This window comes from Anastrepha obliqua, chromosome 3 (assembly GCF_027943255.1).
Source record: "Anastrepha obliqua isolate idAnaObli1 chromosome 3, idAnaObli1_1.0, whole genome shotgun sequence".
Classification (NCBI taxonomy): Eukaryota; Metazoa; Arthropoda; class Insecta; order Diptera; family Tephritidae; genus Anastrepha; species Anastrepha obliqua.
The window spans coordinates 27465314-27473993 of record NC_072894.1 but is presented as its reverse complement, the minus strand read 5'-3'; the positions used below and the strand labels follow the sequence as shown (position 1 = coordinate 27473993).

Genomic DNA, 8680 nt, shown 5'->3' with positions numbered 1-8680 from the left:
GCGTCATTTGGTGTTTCATGCTTGGATATTCGAACTTATTCACTACCGAATGGTAGTCACACACCAACTCATTCGGTTACGGCGGTCAAAACTAAAATAAAATAAAATAAAATGAAAGAAAATAAAATAAAATAAAATAAGGAAAATATCTGGCCTATAAATCTCAAGCGACTGGTTATATAGTTGATATTGCTGTTCCTCTAAACAGAAACATGCAAAAAACATATGCAGAAAAAATATCCAAATATTCTGACTAAGGCATTGATGTCAAACGCCAGTGGAAGCTAAGGAAGGTGCACATACTACCAATTATCATCTCAGCCCACGGACTAGTGCATAAAAACTTAGCAGACAACGTGAAAACTTTTCAACTCCCAGAATATTTAATTTTCGACATGCAGAAAGCAGCTTTACTCAATTCTTGTCATATAGTCCGAAACTTTTTACAGTAAACGTTTTTCTTATTTGTAAAATTGTTAACTATTTTATATAATATTTATAGACATTAATTTAATTGTAATATTTGTACCTGTTATAAATTATTGTCTTGCAGCAAAGCTGTCGCCAATTAATGTAAATCACTCCTTTATTGGGATGCAATAAAAAAAAAAAACATAAAATAAAATAAAATTAAATTAAATTAAATAAAATAAAAATTCTATGACAGCTGCTTCTAACTTTTTTCACAAATTTACGCATCTTTTCGTGCTTTCAGAACTTTAGCACGATACGATATGATATGATACGAGTATGGCATGATATAATATGCAACAAACCTCTTCAGCCACTGAAGCATTTCGAGCTCAGCATAGTTGCTAAAATATAAAAAACTCCCTTTGAAAACTAATTTAGTTCTCCCTTTGTATTCAATTCAAGCACGAAATTTTATTAATTAAATATACAAAGTATTCGCTAACTGTTTCTAAGTTGCAATGAGGCAAAATATTCAGGCAGCCGCTATTATTCAGGCACACACTTCTTAACGTTTTCTTTTCACAAACTTGCCTCGAACGCGATTAGTTGTATGCTCCCTGCTTCTTTATTATTTCGACCGATATATTATATTTCCATTAAACCCATCTTCTCTCTATTTTCTTTCATCAGCTTGTCTCACAAATTCTGTTTGTCTCATAATTAAATTAGCATAAAATATGGTTTTGTCTTGCAATTTAAATTTTACAAATTTAACACTCGTACGCCCAGTGAGCCCACAAAACCAAAGCGGTTTTATGCCGTGGCCAACTGAGACGCCTACTATCCCATATACATATAAATATATAAATATATGCATGCACTTGTTTTCACTTGTACGTGTAATCTTTCTATGCGTACGTAGGTAGTTTATATGCCTGCACGCAATGTGCATATGTGTGTGTATGCGTGTAAGAGTGTTCGTCCAACTCTTTGCGGCTGCTTTACTTAGTTGAATAAGAGCTTAAAAGTTTAAATGCCAACGTTTGCCACTTAATCCAGATGTGAGCTGGTGTGGTAATTGTGCGTCGCGTGAGTTGGCCACTTGTCCTTTCTGGCGCTCTTGTTGTGGTTTTCTGAATTGCGTGCAAGCGAGTAGCTGGCATTTGATAGTTGCTGCTAGATACTTGATATTTCCTAGTAACACTCATATACATACAAGTACATATACATATACATAATTGTATATGAATGTATGCGCATATGTGTGCAGCCGGTGAGGCACCAACCAATGTGAAGCATTAAATTGTAGACTCCTGTTCGTGGAAAGATTCCATTAATTCATTTTGTAAAAGTAATTTTATGTTTTTGAGAAAAAATTTATTACTGAAAAACAAAAACTTTTTTAATTGATTTAGTTCAAAGGCAAGGAACCACTAGGGTAAGCCGTAATCATAAAATTTTAAAGTTTTAAAAACATAGTAGGAATGGCTTAATGCTTTTAGTAATAATTGCGAATGAAAAGTTCATAAATTGCAAGCCCAGTGGAGCAACTGCATTGAGTTTCTAGAAGATTATGCTGAAAAAATAAAGTACACATTTGAAATATATTTTTCATTTCATAAAAGGAATAGTCTAATGGGCCTGGTTATGCAATTTCACACTGATTGAATAGCTGTATTTTGGTTTGAAAATTCACCCAAAGCGCATATGCCAACTCAAAGACTTCTCAATTCATTCGTAAGCCGCCTCTATACAGAAGTGCTATTTGGTAATATAAACTTTTGGGTGTTTATTTTATTTGCTAGCAATTTGTTGCTTCTATCTTAAAAAATGTTTGATCAGTGGATCAGTATGTACAAGGTGGCGCAAAGTTAATCATCTTATCGAATATTTGCAATTTGCATATGGATAGGCAGCTACAGCATACAAACAGACAAGCAATGGAGTGCGTAAAGGCCAAAATAAAAGTTTCCATCACTCAAAATCTTTTTTTTCGTTCCGTAAAAAAGTTATTCAATAACAAATCTAGCGCCAACTTGTATATGAAGCGAAATATATTAAAACATCGTCCACTTTTTGTTTGCAAAGAGTAATGCTTCGAGTTATCCATTAGGGATTCAGTAGCCTAGATAAAGCAGCTTAAACAAATTTCAGTACAAATTGTGTAAAGGGTGATAAATTTAGACGTATCGGATTTTAAACTTAAATAAAACAACGAAAATTCAAATTGATTGGGCAATTTTTATTTTTTGTGTGTGGAATCATTCATAACATTTGTTATTTTTTTTAAGATGATCTCTTTCTCCAATTTCAACGACTCGTTGGAGGACTTCGGTTGGTATCTCGTGAATAACTTTAGTAATGTGGGCTTTCAATGCCTCAATCGAAGCTGGTTTATTCACAAATATTTAAACTTACATATCCGCACAAATAAAAGTCCAAAGGTGTGATATCACACGATCTTGGTGGCTTATCCAGAGATAAATTACTCACCGAAACGACGACGCAGTAAATTCATTTCTGACAGGCTGTATGGCAGGTAGCGCCATCTGCCGCTCTGTTATGGAGATCACGGGCTTCAATTTCGGCTACAAAAAGTCGTTTATCATGGCGCGATAGCGTTCGCCATTCATTGCGGCAGCCTCGACTTTGAAGAAATATGATTCCTGCAGTCCATAGTCCGCACCAAACGGTTGATTTTAATGGCTGAATCAGCTGTTCCTGAATGGTTTCGGGTTACTCTTCAGCACAAATACGGCAATTTGCTTATTGGCCTAGCCATTAAGCCAAAAATGGGCCTCATCGCTGAACACCATAAGTTGACCTCAGCGCGCGATGAAGACTTTTCACTGATCATCGATTTTCGGAATACTTCGGAAAAACCCCTATTCGAAAAAGTTCCTTCAATCTGATTACCCTTTAGTTTCCAATCTCACTCTAGCTACATTTCACTTTTCACATTTTTTTATTAAATAAAACATTTTTTGTGAAGGTTCTCCCAACTGCATACTTTTTATAATACTCCACTGCACCGCCCAGCTATGCCATGAATAACTGAATAGGCAGCAGAAAAAGCCTCACATCAGCGATTCACTTTTTCACTGTCACAACAAGTTTAAAAACTCCATTGAATTTTCATTTTATTGTGTTTGGTATTTGTTTTGTTTTTAGCGTTTGCTTTGAATTATTTATGCACTTCAATTAGCGACTGTGCGCCATTTTTACTAAACTTTGTGGGCTTAAGTAATTTGTTGTTTGTTTGCCTTAAGCCAGATGGGCATATTTTTAGGGTGCTTATGTGCTTACTTTTGCCATATTGATTTAGTGAGCAGCTGTATTAGTGTCCAGTATTTTTAAAACACCAGGTAATATTACACGTAATTGGTGAATACACCGACCCACTTACGTTCAGTCTGCATGTGTAAGTCTACATAAACAAATAATAGCACTGTCCAATAGCGGTTACAGAGAGTGGAGCGTACGTTTATAATTATGAAGTAGGAGTTTTCCGCGAGCAGTTTTATCGAAAATAGTACTAGCCCAGAGGGCGAGATTTTTTATTCACGGTGGGTTGAAATTTTAACATTTTGGGAGAAAGTGCAATTAATTTAACGAAAATATTATTCATAAAACAACTGAAAACAAAATTTAGTTCCTCAGACTATTTGTTTATTTGATTTCAGTCACCTGTGAGTCTAGGAATCCGTGTCGCTAGCGACATACCGGGTTTTTGGAAGACCATTTTTTGAAGGCTGACAACTTTTTGAACGAATCTTTTATGGCCAAAACAATTTTTAATTTCTAACAATGGATAAAAAAAATTCCGAAAACAAATATAAAAACACCATTTCAAATGAGGTGAGGGCCTTAACTTGAACTCAGCTTTTCTACGCTTAGTCCGTACAAGTTATTTATCTTCGGCGACACTCCGTAAGTTTATAAAAATTTTCGTGCAACTTTTTATCCTCTAATTTTCACTTTTAATAACTTTTGATTTTTAATTTTTTGAGAACCTTTTAAGCAGTAGTTAGAAGGTTGTTGTTGTTAGTGAAGTTTTTGAGTAGTTCTATTGAAATAATCCCAAGTAGCCACTAGCGTCATTTTACTACCTCTGTTCTCGCTTGGAGTTTTGTTTTCCCTTTGATTTTATTTTTGGTTTTTGATTCAGATCCATTTCGTGAGATCCAAGTACAGCAGCAAACATTTTTTATTTTTGAAGTGAAAACTTCTTTAGAATCGTTGGGAGTGATTTGAGGAAAAGTGAAACGAAAAAGCGACCTTCTTGGCTACGAAGCGTTATATTATATGTTGATATAAAAGTAGCGACGAACTAAATAAAAATAACTTTCATTTTTTCTTGTGATTCGAACCAAGGATTTTGGATCGGAAGCTCACATTGCTAGTCGCTCGGCTACCGCGCCATGTTGTCGTCGCTGGCCTAAAAGTTATTTAGTTACGAAGCGTTATATTATATGTTGATATAAATAATTTTTGTGAGCGTGTAATTCTCAAAAGTTTTATTAGGTTTATTATTTAAAATGTATTGACTAGGTAGTGTGGTTATCAGCTTAACATCTGATAGATCCTCCATCGGAGGACAACAAATGTTAAACTGATTTTTGGAAATGGGCGGAGTGTGTTAGGGGCTTGCTCCTTCTCTGCCACGGGTTGACCCGGTATTGCAGTACCGCCGGGATTTCGGCTTTGAATAAATACAAGAAAAAATATACTAATACATTTAGCTTTGGTGGGAAGAGCCATAAATTTTTATATGAATACATGTAGACGAAAATGGAATTTTTTTTTTTGAAATTTGCATTGTAGGACATTTCTGATTATTTATTGAAAACAGTTTTTTGGCTTTTCTATTTTTGGTTTAGATACTGAAAGTCAGTTTAAGTGAATCGGTATAAATATTTCGTACATTAATTTTTGAAGTGAAAACTTCTTTAGAATCGTTGGGAGTGATTTGGGAAAAAGTGAAACGAATTACAACATATAAACGTAGCGACGAACTAAATAACTTTTGGGCCAGCACCGACAGTATGGCGCGATAGCCGAGCGGCTAGCAATGTGAGCTTCCGATCCAAAATTCTTGGTTCGAATCACAAGAAATAAAATTTTTTTTTTTTTGAAATTTGCATTGTAGGACATTTCTGATTATTTATTGAAAACAGTTTTTTGGCTTTTCTATTTTTGGTTTAGATACTGAAAGTCAGTTTAAGTGAATCGGTATAAATATTTCGTACATTAATTTTTTTTTTGTGAGCGTGTAATTCTCAAAAGGTTTATTAGGTTTATTATTTAAAATGTATTGACTAGGTAGTGTGGTTATCAGCTTAACATCTGATAGATCCTCCATCGGAGGACAACAAATGTTAAACTAATTTTTGGAAATGGGCGGAGTGTTTTAGGGGCTTGCTCTCCACCTCTGCCATGGGTTGGCCCGGTATTGCAGTACCGCCGTGATTTCAGCCTTGAATAAATACATGAAAAAATATCCTAATACATTTAGCTTTGGTGGGAAGAGACATAAATTTTTATATGAATACAAGTAGACGAAAATGGAAGAAATTTGTAAGTCTGTTTCTTCGGTCCATTTGGGTATTTTTTTTGACAACATCGAAACCAAAGCATTTGTATCATATTTTATCTATCATAAGCCACTCGTATCATTTGTTGAAATTGAAAACATTGAGGATGAATAATGATAAAATGAAGAAAATAAAATATGAACTTTATAGCAATATTATAATGAACCTATAATTATCTTGCTCCTAATGCTGCTTTCGTCTTATTCTCTCTCAGTTTGTTTTACGGAAGGTTTCACTTCTATCAAGTCTAACCGTTAGACTGGTATTTTTTTTTTTTTTTTATTTACTTAGCTTTGACTTGATACATTCTTACAGGCTACTCGTATGTTAAGCTAATGTACAATAGTTTAATGATTACTTAGGAACATCGATTTAAGATGTTTAACTAAGAAGCCATATGGCCATGTAAAATCTGCACCATAAGAATTGTATAAAAGATTTAAATCCGCACGTGCCCTGGAAATCGGAGTATTCACCCCGTAATTGGTTCTCAAGAAGCCAATTTTCAAGGTTTCGTATCGTCGAAGAAAAACTTTCTGAACTCTCTCAATGGGGTTAGATAGAACTATTTGGCATGGTTTCCAAATAACAGTGGCATCCTCTAATCTCGATCTTAGAAAAGCACAATGCAATTTTATCTCTATATTTGAGATTTCATTAATTTGCTTTAAGAAAGGCTTGCCGAAAGAGCAAAGACCTTCCTTCACGCCCTCCCCCTAACAGCATCTGCAGATGGGATTGGAAGGAAAGTTGAGTCTGGCTGTATAATCCCCTACCTTCCAGTGACCTGTAAGGGTCGCAGTAATACGTGAAATGCGTTCTCGCTCAAGCGAGGCAGGTAATTCGTGCTCTGGATGCTGTGCGACGGTCATATTTTTCTTCTTGTAGTTAATTGCCTCCACCTTTTTTCGGCTAAAGAAAAGTGGTGTGAAGCAATGGATGTTTTTATTGTGTTGCAAGAGATAGCAACTGCCTCTGTTATGTCTAGTGCCGAACCTTCTTATGTTAGCTCGTCTGCTTTCTCATTACCCTCTATATTTCTGTGACCGGGAACCCATATCAGAGTAATTTGAAGCCATTGACCAAGCAGTTTTAATTCTTCTCTAAACTGTAAAACTAGTTTGGATGAAAGGAATGGGAATCTAAGGCCTCGATTGCTGTTTGACTGTCTTCAAAAATAGGTTCACTTGCACCAAACTCTTTGTCGTGTTTTAGTGATTTGTATGCATCTCCAATTGCTAATAGTTCTGTCAGGAACACGCTGGCATTGTTAGGAAGTCGAATTGATTTGGATAATTGGAGGGGCTCCAAATAGAGGCCTGTTGCTATACCTTCTTCTTAGAATCACCTTAGAACCGTCAGTGTAGACTTCAATAGCGATTAGATTACCAATCCCCTTCCCTTTCCTCCATTCGGCTCTTGTTGGAAAAGCCGTTCTATAAATGATTTTTAAGATAAATTAATTGCACGACAAAATGTTAAAACTTCAAACTCCCGTGAATTATAAATTTTACCCTCTGGGCTTGTAATATTTTCGACTAGGCTGCTCTGGGAAGCCTCTTCTTTCATAATAATTAGCGTTTGAGCGTGCTGCGTAACATTTTTGTAAAATTTTTGGACTGTGTAATTACAGTCAGTTACAGTTAATTGACCTTAAGTAGGAATAATTTAATATAAGGAAGCAAAAATTACAATAATATTAGTCAGTAAATAACCTTTAGCTGACATTGTTGTTTTTGCTTTCTTTATTATGTACACGAATCTGTAACTAAAATTTCCATTAAAATAAGTAAAGAAATGGCGCGTTGACTTTTGGTAGGTGTTTTGCCGAGCTCCTCCAATTTGTTATGTGTCTTGATGATGTTCTACAAATGGAGGGACCTACAGTTTTAAACCGACTCCCAGCGGCAGATATTTTTTATGAGGTGCTTTTTCATGGCAGAAATACTCTCGGAGGCTTGCCATTACCTGCCGCGGGGCGACCGCTATTAAAAAAAACTTTTTGTATAATATTATTTGATGTTCATGTACGGAGATTCTAACTACGCACTTCCGAATGTTCTGTAAGTTGGTGAAAAGCCCTTTTTATTTTTATAACATTTTTTATAATTATAGATGAATCTTAAATGATCCCTAGAAACAAATAAGAACTTGAAAAACCCTTTAGTTGTACTATGCCCTACAGTGCAACTATACTCATTACGTCGCGTGCAGGCGATCTGTGCGTGCAGGTCGCAACGCGTTCCGAATAGCACAGCGACTAGCAGTAAAGATGTTAAAATAAAAATATGTACATACTTCTACTCTTCGCATTTTGAGTTATTAATAAAATATCAACACAAAAAATGTATTTTCCGTATTGCCAAAGTTCCCCTCGTTCTATTAAATTTTGAAGATTTTTTCAACTACATATATTAATTTTTTGAATACAACTTAGGGCAATCAGTCCTCAAGCGAGACCAATTTGAATTGGAATAATACATGTATATATATATATATATATACAGTGCACTCGCGGTAACTCGAATAGCCGCTAAGTCGAACGACGTGCTAACTCGAACACATTTTTTCCCCTATTGACTTCCTTGTAACTCGAACAATAAAAAAGCGCTATAACTCGAACAAAAAAACAAATTTATTTGTACACACATTCTTTTCAAACATGTACATTT

The 8680-nt window shown here is 35.2% G+C and overlaps 2 pseudogenes; both read left to right on the top strand.

Moving 5' to 3' along the window:
- The first annotated feature begins 4942 nt into the window (after positions 1-4942).
- LOC129243212 (U2 spliceosomal RNA) lies at positions 4943-5126 on the top strand (annotated as a pseudogene).
- Positions 5127-5713: 587 nt separating this feature from the next.
- On the top strand, positions 5714-5899 carry LOC129243217 (U2 spliceosomal RNA; annotated as a pseudogene).
- The last annotated feature ends 2781 nt before the right edge of the window (positions 5900-8680 follow it).